This window comes from Rattus norvegicus, chromosome 9 (genome assembly GCF_021556685.1).
Source record: "Rattus norvegicus strain SHRSP/BbbUtx chromosome 9, alternate assembly SHRSP_T2T, whole genome shotgun sequence".
NCBI lineage: Eukaryota > Metazoa > Chordata > Mammalia > Rodentia > Muridae > Rattus > Rattus norvegicus.
The window spans coordinates 104,154,327-104,167,239 of NC_141542.1; positions in this window are offsets into that span (position 1 = coordinate 104,154,327).

The following is a 12,913-nucleotide window of genomic DNA, read 5'->3' on the forward strand; positions in this document are numbered from 1 at the left end:
CCGTAGGCAACAGGAGAACACTGGCTTCCAGGCAGCTAGGTCGAGGGTCTTAAAACCCACACCCACGGTGACATGCTTCCTCCAAAAAGGCCACAGCTACTCCGACAAGGCCACACCTCCAAACAGTGCCACTCCTTAGGCCAAGCATATTCAAACCACCACCATGAGGATAAGTTTTAGAAGGTAGTCTGATTTTATAGGCATGTTCCTGCTTCATTTGGAATGTTTAACCAACGTGCATAAATCATAAACTCTCTTCTGCCTTTACAGTGGAATCCAGTCACTCCCTTTGCCTCAGTAAACTCGCATACTGTGGGCCCACCAGAGACGTTATCCGTAAACATCTCTGTCGGGCACCTGTGATTTCCAATACGGTCAAAATAGGCTAAAACACTGCACACAATTTAGTTATGAATCTACATATTTTTGTAATTTCCCAACCTTTGAATTCACTGGGAGAAGAGAGCAGTGAACGCACACTGGTGTGAAATGGGTGGTCCTTGTTCAGCAATTGTCGTTTGGCACTGGAGAAAGGTGAAGGTGGGTGCGCACTGTAATTGTGAGCCTATCTGTGCCTTGGGAGAGTAAGATACATACGGTACCCGCACGCCTAAATACACAGCAGTGTATCCCAGGCCTTCTTAAAGGTTAGCTTTGCTACAAGCATTCTACAAGCTAAACTATCCACACAGTTGTGGGAGAAAGTGGCCTCTCCAGCTGCTGCCGTCGGTGGAGACGTTAGGAAGATGGACTGAGCTGGTGAGATTCATAGACCACGACCCCTCTGCTGAGGTTGTTTGCAGAAGCTAATGTGATCGCAGCCCTTCAGAATGATGTGAAGTATTTTCGATTAAACAAGCCAGCCCCTTAGCTGTTCTCAGGGGTGGGGTCGAGGAATGTGGTCAGTCCTAGGACTCTCTTGGCTCTGACCTCAGTGGAAACCACAGAGCAAGACAAACAGTGACAACCCTCGCCACAAAAATGTCATTGTGCCACCATAAGCAGAAAAATCCTGGCTTCTCTCCAGAGGCAGGTGTGTGGGAGTCACCTGCCCGAAGTGATTCTTCCTCCCCAGCCCCCAGAATCAGCATCCACATCAAGAGTGGCACTGTAGCCTTCTGTAGAGGGCCTGGGAATATGCACACAGCTCTATGGGTAGTGTTTACTCTCCTGTCATTTCACATCTGGGGATGGAAAGCTGCCCAGAGGTCAGATATTTAATGATTTCCTCATGTTCCATCCCTGGAGTGCCTCAGTATGGCCTGGCCTGTTGACAACATGCCATGCAGCATATTGTCCCTCTGTCACCTGGGTCTCTCCTGTGGGAAAGAGCTGGCTGACTGTTTCCCATCCTTGCGAGGGCTTCCTCGGCTTGGATGTTAGTCAAGGTCTTCCTTAAGTTTGGAGGGAGCATCCTCGGACTCCCTGTTGTGGGTTGGTTTTGTGTCCAGATTTTCAATAAAAGATGGGATTTTGATCGCACGTCTTATAGTTCCGCACACCTCTTACAAGAGTGGGTCTCGTTTCTTTGGTGGCTCTGGGCTGTTGGTCGCTGGAGAGAGAGCGTGGAAAAGAGATGTGAATGTCTCCAGGTGAGAATTGCTCTGAGGGAGGAGCCCAGTTCTAGACTAAGCTCTTGAAGGTGAAGCTAGAGTTAAATCTGACTAGATTGATTAATTCTGAGTTTTCAAAGCTAATTCTGTCTTCCCTGCCCTCCCCTCCCCTCCCCTCCCCTCCTCCCTCTGCTTTTCCCAACATGCTTGTTACATTCGATTCTTGAAAAGGGGAGGAGAATCTGGGTGAGGAGGTGGAGTTTCTAGACACTGAGCAGAGCCCACTGATTGACCTTTGAAGTCTGAGCACAGCCTGCAAGAGTTGCAGTGTGGTCAAGGGCCCCAGCTGTGGTTGCTATGGTAACAGCAGCAGCCTCCAGTCCAAGTAGCACATGATCTCTTGTTGGAGTGCCTCCCAGGGGCTTACAGAACGACTTAGGGATAGGAAAGAACCAGAAATATCTTATTCTGTCTGGGCTGCTATAACCAGATACCACAGAGTGAGCGGGCAGCTTAAGCCACAGAAATTTAGTTTTTGTGGCTCTGTGTCTGGGAAGTCCAAGATCATGCTGCTATTTATTCATTTGGTTCCTGGTGAGTGCTCGGTTCAGGGTGTGCAGACGTCTCCATACAGTGAAGAGCAAGGCCTGGTTCCACTTCTTATAAGGACACCAGTCTGACCCTCAGGACCTCATTTAAACTTGTCTTCCAAATACCATCATATGAGAAATTAGGAATCAACTTGCCCATGGGAGGAACACATTCATTTTAAGACAGAGAATCACGGGGCTAGAGAGATGGCTCAGTGGTGAAGAGCGCTGGCTCTCTTCCAGAAGACTCAGGTTCAATTCCCAGCACCTGCTGATGGCTCACACCCTTCTCTAACTCCAGTTCCAGTGGATCGGATGCCCTCTTTCAGCCTCTATGACACAAGGCACATTGTGGTGCACAGCTATATATACAGGAAAAACACCTATACACGTAATCTAAAAATAAAACAGAACTGAAAACAAAAACAACAATCAACCAACAACAATGACAACAACAACAACAACAGGCCATCATGAGACATTGGATTAATCAGACTCCAGCAGCTTCGAGAGCAAAGTCACCACCATGCTATCTCATCCCCATGACAAAAAGAATAAGCCAGTTACATGTCTGGATTTTTTAAAAAACATTTATTATATAAATACACTGCAGCTGTCTTCAGACACACCAGAAGAGGGCATCAGATCCTATTACAGATGGTTGTGAGCCACCATGTGGTTGCTGGGAATTGAACTCAGGACCTCTGGAAGAGCAGTCAGTGCTCTTAACCACTGAGCCATCTCTCCAGCCCCATGTCTGGATTCTTGATAGCTATATTCTTCATTCAACTCTGCACAGTTCGTTCTGCACAGGAATGGGGCCCTCCTATGCTCCTGCAAATGTTACAACACAAGAGAAGAGAAGCCACTTGAACTAGCTCATCCTGGCTGATGCGCCTGTAATCTGCACAGAGTGTCAGTGAGAGATACCAACGAGCTGGGATCCCTAGATTTCTCAAATGCACACACTTGAGGTACACATTCACTGCAAACCCATGCCTAGTCCCTCCTCCTGACAGGCATCTTCCATATCACCCTGAGAGTGGACCTAACAGCTGGTTTTTCCCCCGTCCGGCTGAGGGGTTTTTTTTGGGATGTGGTGTGGGGTCCTGATGTCTGTGGGTTTCCATGCTTTGCTCTTTGATGGTGTTGTCCCCTAGTGAATCAACTCCTGCAAAAAACTGGATAGTTACTTCTGCTCTCTCTTATGTCAGTAGTAAAGAAGCCAGACTTTCTCCTCACTGTTATGTGCTGTTTGTTATGCTGGTCTATCTCACGCTCCCACTCACTTCTATGGTAGCATCTGAGTGTGGCCATCCCAGCACAGATGACGGTCAGCTATGCAGCCAGTAGTTTGCTTGATGACACATCTATGCTGGCCAAGAGGAAATGTCTTGTTTAAGAGTTTTCATTTTTCTGGTTCATCATGTAAGAGTCTTAGAAAACCCAACCTTGTCCTTAAAAACAATAAAAAGTTAACCAGACTCCAAATTGATAACTCCCTTTAGATTTGTGTCAGAAGAGGATCAAGGACAGAGATGCCTCCCAAATTAGAGAGACAGACAGATACAGAGAACCCCAGCTTAACCAGATAGAAATCCAGGAAGAAACCATTTTAGGTAGAAAAACCTGAAGTCTAATTAACAAATGTCTAGAGACTTGAAGTAGTCAAGTCTGAGAGTCAAAAACTCCCTGGGGACCCATCATAAATACAGGCTCAGATTAAACACCTTCCTGTAGACCTGTTACAGGATATACATAGCGAGCACACTTCACCTCTACCAATACTCGTGCCTCACCCACAACAGAATTAATAAAGTATACTGACAGATAACAGAAACACAGACAGAGAGAGACAGAGATACACACACACACACACACACACACACACACACACACACACACACACCTGCACATACACATGCATATGCATGCATACACCCAGACAGGAACACACATCCCCCTCCCCCACAGTTTGAAGAGATCAAATTGGGCAGGAATGTATGAGTTGCCACATTCATGTCCATGTATCTTAGGTTTCTGTTTCCCTAACAGAATATCCCAGACTGGATAAAGGCTGAGTCATTGAATCTGCATTGGCTCGTGATTCTGGAAGCTGGGCAGTCCAAAGTTACAAGGCTGCCTCTGCTTGAGAGTCCTCTCACAGCAGTTAGAATGACAGATGGCCATTGCGGGCGTCTCATGGCAAGAGTGTCCACGAAAGAGAGAAAGCACTCATAACAATCGGCTCCCACACTACGTGACCTGTTCCCATACCTGTGATCTTGTTCCACTCAGGAGACACGTGTTCACATGACCTGATCATAGACACCATCAAAATGACAATTACATTTTGACTTAAATTTGAATGAGACATTGGGAGCGCAGCATCCATGAATTTAAAAGTCAGACAGGTTATTAAATACCAAAGACTTTAATAGGGAGAGTAGACAATGTGCAAGACCAGACAGACGATACAACCAAAGAGATAGAAACTCTAAGGAAAAGAATAAAATAAAAACAGGGATTAGAAATCAAAAACACTGCCACCAGAGTGAAGAATGGTTTTGAAGAGACTCCACACCACAGCAGACGGAAGCCCTGAGCCTGAAGATAAATGAACAGATGTTTCTAAAGCGAGGAACAAACACAGAAGAGAGCAGGGAAGCTGAGAACTGTAGAACAAGTAGGGAAAGGGGGCAATCTGCACGTGAAGAGACAGCTAGAAGGAAAAGACAGACAGACAGAAGCAGCATGTAAGGGAAACTGTGTTGGGAGATGGTTTTGTGCACTCTGTATTCAGATGCCAATTTCTGTGCCCAGAGACCTGGTTGCAGTCCAGACGTTGACATTGTCAGGAATATTGGGACTTCTCTTGGCTCAGTGACGCGTAAGGATTGCTTTCCATCGCTTCTGATTGGTTAATAAAGTGCTGATTAGCCAGTAGCTGGGCAGGAGAAGAGAATAGGGCAGGACTTCCAATCCGAGTTAGGAGATCCCAAGCAGAGAAGAGAAGGAAGCAGACAGACAAACAGACACAGACACAGAGACAGAGAGAAACAAAGAGACAGAGGAGAAGGACCAGGAGCATTCACCATGAGGTCACAATAAGAGAACAGCCAATGGGGACACACATGGACCGGAGCTAGCCAGAGCAAGACTCAGATGCCAAATAATGGGGTGTGTGGTTCAGAAGTAGTCCAGGCCAGCGTAGCTGGGTTAAGAGCACACAACCTGCCCAGCTTAGTGCTTCCAGCTCATTAATAAATATAATTAATAAATTAATAAATATAATGAATTAATAAATATCAATAAATATATATCTGTGTCATTTATTTGGGAATGGGGGGCAGAAAAGGCATAGAACCCCCTCCTCCAAAATTATATTTACTTTTTTTTTCTTTTTTTTTCTTTTTTTCTTTTTTTTCTTTTTTTCGGAGCTGGAGACTGAACCCAGGACCTTGCGCTTGCTAGGCAAGTGCTCTACCACTGAGCTAAATCCCCAACCCCTAAAATTATATTTACAAAACTGGCTGAACATTCACTCACCTCAAGATAATAGCAGACACCAAGACACTGGGCCAGGAAGGGAGGCTACCAAAACTGAATACAGGAGTGCACGCCGTAGTCCAACTCAGGAAATGGATATCTCCAGAGTTTAGACCTGGGGTGCCCATGCCCCCAACCTGAACACTACGTTAACATTTTGATTCTCAGTCTGTGTCACTATGGGAAGTGGGTGGCCCTTGTGGGAGAGCCTAGGAAGTCCATGGCAAGTGGGAGCCCAAATACATCCTCTTCCTCTGCCTCCCAGAGAAGAAGCCAGTGAGAATCTCTGCCATGAGTTCCAGTCACAAGAGGCTGCCTCACAGAGGCCCAGAGCAATGCAATCAGCACACACGTGGATGAAACCTCCACTTGGAAGGATCTGGGACAGGAGGGGGGGTCACATTACACAGAGAAGAACAGAGATAAGAACTATATTTGACTTTTCTTCGGAAAACATGCAGGGAATTGGGTGAAATGTATGAGATTAGGAGAAGAGAAAAAAAGATCTACATTAACCTAAACTCTACATCCTGTGAAACTATTCTTTAAAATTCGAACAAGAAATAAAGACTTTCTTTAACAAATGTTGATGGGATTTTCTTCCAGCAGACCTGCCTGGCTAAAAGTGCCTCAACTCTGGATAAGGAAACAAAGAGATTGGAGATAAAGGAAAGTAAAGTAAAATTTAGTTTTTTTTCCTTATTCTGAGTTAATTTAAAGCATACCAGCTTTAACAGTGATGTTTGTTTTTTTTTAAAAAAAGGTTTCCTTTTGGTTTTATTTATATCTGTGTATGCCACATGCATGCAGGTGCTCACGGAGGCCAGCAGGGGGCAGTGAATCCCCTCTCACTGGAGTGAGAGCAGTGGTGAGCACACAGGTGGTCAGAAGTCACTTGTCATTCAGAGTCCATTCTCTCCCACCATGTGGCTCCAGGAATCATACTCAGGCAGTCAGACTTGGAGGGGGGGAGGTCGAGTGCCCTCAATTTTAAATTGAATTTTTAAATTAAAACTGAGATCAATGACGTGACCTAAGGTATTTATAATCATATTAGTTTTCTGTTGTTGCTAAATAATGCAAATAGTGTATTGAGATAAGACAAATTTATCCCCTTATACTTCTGGACAGTAGAGGTCTGAAATGGGATTGTATGAAAATCTCAGTGCTGGCACAATGGTTTCTGTATAGAATGTTCCAGGGGAGACTCAGAGCCTCGCCCTTCCCGGTTCTCTAAGGCACCTGCATTCAGGAGTCCTTGGCATTCCTCCACTTACACAATGCCAACTCTAGCCACTGCCACTGACCCCATCCTCTCCTTCCTCTCACTAACCATCTCTCCCTCCTCTCTCTTCTGAGGACTCTGGGACTCCTTCAGGATCCTTGGAAAACCCAGAGTGACTCTGCCTCAAGCTCTTTAATGACACCTCTAAACCCTGTTTATCTTATAAGGTAACTGGATCATGTTCTGCCCAAAACTCCTACATGGAAATCTCAGGACTTGATGTGGCCTTCGAAGGAACAAGGAAGATGCATGATATCACATAAGAGGGTCATAATGCAGAAGAACCAGTGTCCTTACCAGAAAGAGAGATTAAGGTCATGAGTACATACAGACCGTGTGGAGATTCGAAGGAGAGGGTAGCTGCCTGCAAACCAAGAAGAGGCTCTAGGAAAAACCCTGACTTGCTGACACCCTGACCTCTGACTTCCGGTCTTGGGCTCTGTAATAAAGTGGGTTGCTATTGTTTGAGCCATGTGGTCTGGGGTGTTCTGAAATGACAACCCTAAAGAGTGAACGCAGTGATGTGTTCGCAGTACGAGACTGAGCACTTGGACATCTTTGAGGTTGGGAGGGAGTTATTTAGCCTACCACAACAATTACAGTGAAACCACCAGATAGCTTGGTTTATCAAATGCTCTAGGCCACACGGACACTTCGTAGGTGATAGAAGCAGGCTGCTCTCTTTTCCCCTTCGTGAGACAGGGTTTCATGTAGCCCAGGCTAGCCTCTGACTCACTGAGAATGATCTTGAATGAGTCCCTCACCTCTAACTCCTGAGTGCTGCAATTCTGAGCATGTATCACCTGACCCGGTTTCTGCAGTGCTGACGAATCACACGCTAGGCGTCTTAGTAAGGTTTCTAGTACTGTTAGACATCACGAACAAGACAATTTATAAAAGTGTCGTGCCCACCTCGTCCTGCAAGGAAGACGCAACACCGTCGGATCCTTGTCAACAGCCTTTATTGCAGGACACCTTCATTGCTGATTCGGGGACCACGAGCGGCAAAGTCACTCGCCTTATATACACAACAGTATGCTAATAATCTCAGTATGGTGGGGCACGGGTCACCCCACTATCACCCCACTACTTGTCCTCCAGGGATTGGCAGAGAACGAATCACCTCACCAGCATGGTACCGCCCCCTCATTAGCATATTACCGGCCAACTGACACCAGGTGCAAAACCCGCACATGCGCAGTACTATTGTTCACTACAAGGGGGCGCTGGATCATACAGCTGCCCTGACGAGGGGACAAGCCTGCGCATGCGCGGTAAGTTGTTTACATTCAGACAGGGCTGGCTGTCGGCGCCATCTTTGTTTTGCCGAGCCGCTCCCTACATAAAAGAAAGCGTTTAGTTGAGGGCTTGCTTAGTTTCAGAGGGTGAGTATATAATCCCGTGACAGGGAGCTTGACAGGCATGATGTTAGTCTACTGGCTAAGAGCTTACATCCAGATTCACAGGTCGGAGGAGCAGAGGGGAAGACTGGATCTGGCATGGTCTTTTGAAAGTGCAAAGTGTATCCCCAGTAACACAACACTTCCAAGAGGTCCACACCTCCTCCAACACGGCCACACCTTTCTTCTCTTTCTTTCTTTTTTCATTAGATATTTTATGTATTTACATTTCAAATGTTATACTTCTATGAGGATGCTCCCCTTTCCATCCACTCACTCCCACCTCACCACCCTGGCATTACCCTACACTGGGGAAATAAGCCTTTACAGGACCAAGGGCTTCTCCTACTGATGCCAGACTAAGCCATCCTCTGCTACACATGCAGCTGGAGTCATGGGTCCCTCCATGTGTTCTCTTTGGTTGGTGGTTTAATCCCTGGGAGCTCTGGGGGGTCTGGTTGGTTGATATTGTTGTTCTTCCTATGGAGTTGTAAACCCCTTCAGATCCTTCAGTCCTTTTACTCTTCCATTGGGGGTTCCCCTGTTCAGTCCGATGGTTAGCTGCAAGCATCCTCATTGTATCGGTAAGGCTCTGGCAGAGCTTCTCAGGAGACATCCATATCAGGCTTCTGTCAGCATGCACTTCTTGGCATCAATAATAGTGACTGAGTTTTGTGGTTTCATATGGGATGGATCCCCAAGTGGGGCAGTCTATGGATGGTCTTTCTTTCAGTCTTTGCTCCACTCTTTGTCCATGTATTTCCTTTAGACAGGAGCAATTCTGGGTTAAAATTTTGAGAAGGGTAGGTGGCCCCATCCCTCAACTGGGGGCCTTGCCTAACCCCTGAATATGGTCTCTACAGGTTCTTTCCCCCCACCCCCCACCTTTATTGGGCATATGACCACACCTTCTAATCCTTCCTGAAGAGTCTACAACTGGGGACCAAACAGTCAAACATATGAACCTGTGAGAGCCATTCTCATTCAAACCCCCACACTGGGCAGTCACTCTACCTGTTGATCTATATCCCCAGCTATATCATTTCACTATTAAAATAACATATGGAACAGCAAGTATGACCAGTGAGGATGTCTTAGAGAAGACTTGCCTTTCACTGTAGTAAGAGAGGGAATCATGGACAAATGCCTTAGGTATCTACATTATGTCTCCCTCCTCAAAACAAGAGGAAGGTGGGCATATCTATAGCTTAGTGGCTGACAGCAAATACTGCTCAGGTACAGTCCCATTCCCAGAACCCATGTCAGATGGCTTACAACTGCCTCTAACTCCAGCTCTAGGGGATCTGTCACCCTCTTTTGGGCCCTGCAAGTACTACACTCCAGTGTGCACACCACAGATACAATAGGAATAATTACAACCAAAAATAAATATTGAAAATAAATGTGATACTGAGCAGTGGGTTGCTGTCTTCTGGTAGATGTGAAGACAGGGGGACAACAGCCTCTCTGAGGACTGACTGCATGGGCCTCTCAGGCCACCAGGGGCTCCTCTGTCTACTTCTGCAAAGCCCTTGGAGGCCCACCAGGCAACCTACACAGCCATCCATTGAGAGTCTTCCTCAGCCAACCCAGCTGCCACGGCCCTCTTTGATCACCACAGGAACATTACACAGGAGGGGTGGGGATTTATGCCCCAGAGGACCCTGCTAAACCTTGCAGCTTTGTCTTCTTTCTTCTAATGGGAAGGCCCGTGGTTCTCAGCCTCTAGCATTAGCCACAGTTGGGAGACCTCCAGGTTTTCTTCAGCCCACAACCTTGGCATTCTTTGTTTTGCTATCCAAACAGACACTCCCTTGGCTCCCACCCAACAAAGAACTGGCACCCCAAAGGCCAAGTAGTCTTGGCTCTGATGGGCAAACAAAACCCAAGACAGGTGAGAAACCTGAACCCTGTCTGTCTCCGAACGAGGTGCTGTGAAAGTAATGGCCTTGTGAGTCACCTGGAAAGAAACACAGGGCTGGTGCTCGGGGGCTGTTTCCTGGCTGTCCGGGGGCCTGCTCAGCCTGGGGCTCTACGTGGCAGGATTGGTTGCCTTGGTCCCAGTTGTAGGACAAGAAAGAGTAGGACTTGGTGCTTCTGTTAACTAGGCCATGGTTAAACTGAAAAGTGTGTGTGGTTCTGTGGGCAGGAGCTGACACTGCCTTTAAGCACAGTTCTAGCAGCGAGTTCCAGCCCCCGTATCCATTCTGACTGCCTCGTGCCACTCCGGTCAGAGTGATTTGTTACACCGGGAAGCTAAGAACTCTGTATCATAACTATTTTCCCTCCCAGCAGAATACTGCTCTGTGGTAGAAAGAAGTCAGCCAGCCTTCTCTCATAAACTATTTAATGTTTGCAAATGGAACTACAATAAATACGAATTAAATACCCTTGAGCACACATTTGGAGAGCCTGTTCTGAGAGTGGGATTCCTGGAACAAAGGCCACACCTTTCACGTCGGCACAGTGCATACCTCTCTTGCAGGAAGAGTGTAATTTCTGTAAATATTATTTTATGCTAGTTGGTACAAGACATAATAGCTCGGCGACTCGTTCATTCAACAGTGATGACAAGTGCCTTCCTTGTGTGTGTAAAATAGGCCTTCCATCAGCCAGGCACAACCTGGTACTTAGGCCGTCTGGGTTACCCTTCCTATGTATTTTAGCCGTCATTTGCTTATGTCTGTCACATCTGGTTTGGGCACCAACTATGGACTAAAGAATGTGATTCTTTGAGTGCCAACTGTGGATTAAGAATGTGCTTCTTTGACATTTTCTTTTATTGATCTGAGCTCTAAAAGCAAATACTGAAATATAGGACACTAGCCCTAAACACTTGGGACAGGACCACTATGGAAATTTCACACTCAGCCTTCAAACAAACTGGTAAAGCGGTGCTTCTCAACCTGTGGGTCGTGACCCCTTTGGGCGAGGTCGAATGACCCTTTCCCAGGGGTCACACATCAGATATCCTGTGTATCAGGTGTTTACATTGTGACTCACAACAGTAGCAAAATTACAGTTAGGAAGTAGCAACAAAAATAATTTTATGGTTGGGGGTCACCACAACATGAGGAACTGGATTAACATTGTCAGGAAGGTTGAGAACTACTACCGTACAGTAAAAGGAGCTCTGCTGGCCATTCTGAGAAACTACGTGGCCTTCCATTGCTTGTGTCCTTAAGAAATCAGCAAGAAAGACCGGGAAGCTGTCAATCTGGAGTTTGAGGACCTGATCCTTGATGTGCCCTTGACTGACGTATAATTTTTTCTTGTGAATATTTGTAAGTGTCCCTTAAGCTTGCTGGTAGATTGTGGGTGGTAATTGAGTGGACTAAAGAGTCTAACCAAGTCTCAATCTGCTGCTTCTGCTCATGGTCAAAGGCCCAGATGAACCCATTTGTCTCTTTCTAGGACTGAGGCAATGTGTCTCAACTGCACTATCTGGGCAGGTCTTTCTAAACATGCACTTCCAGGTGGTATCTGGAATCAAGGTTTTACCAAACATATGAACGGTCCTCAAGGTCATGCTTATGTAAATCATGTGCCAATTATTCTAGGGACATCTTGTTGAGTTTTTCCACTTGTATAAAAGTTTGGAGTGATGGGTTCGAAAGTTTGTTGTTGTTAAAATATCATTGTTGTTAAATATCGGACCGTGCCTGCCCGGATAAAGCACACCAAACCAACACAGTTCCACATGGAGAGATTTAATGGGGGAACAAGGCAAGGGGAAGGGGCGAGAGAAAGAAGAGAAAAGAGGACGGCAGAAGAAGTCTGCCTTTTATTTGGGATATGACATAACTACTCCCAGGTGGAGGTGGGAATTAAATTAAAGGAATACCAGAATGTATGGCTGTTGCCATGGCAACAGCGACCAAACGGTTTGGTCGCTGTTGCAGGTAAAGGCAATTCCTGATACCAATAAAGATGTCCCTCAACTTGTAAAGTGCTGGCCACACAAGCATGAGGATCTGAGTTTGGTTCCCCAGCATCTATGGATAATAAGAAGCCAGGTGGAATGACAACACCCATGTCTGTAATTTCAGCTTGGGGTTGATCCCTATAACTCATCGGCTAGCCAGCCTAGTCAATCAGTGAGCTCCAGTTCCAGCAAGAGACCTTGTCATAAAAGATAAGGTGAGGAATGATAGAGGAAAACACCCAATGGAGACCTCCAATCTCCCCACATGTACATATGCATGCATGCACATGTGCACACACTAGTGTGCGTGCATGAATACACACGCACACACATGTGCACACACACAGATAATTTTAGTTGTTACATGGATTAATATTTTCATGTGCAAGATTATAATTAGAAACAGTAAAGGAAATAATAGAATCCATATGGAACTAGATACTGCACAGAAGTGTATAAAACCCCCATGGCCACTCATAAACTTATAAGAAGGGTTTGCAATTGTGATAGGACTTTAAACACTTAGTCTAGGGAGAACTGACTAGTATAAGGACAGTGGAGATCCATTGTTACTTTGTCCAATAACTATGGAATAATGTCCTGGTTTTATA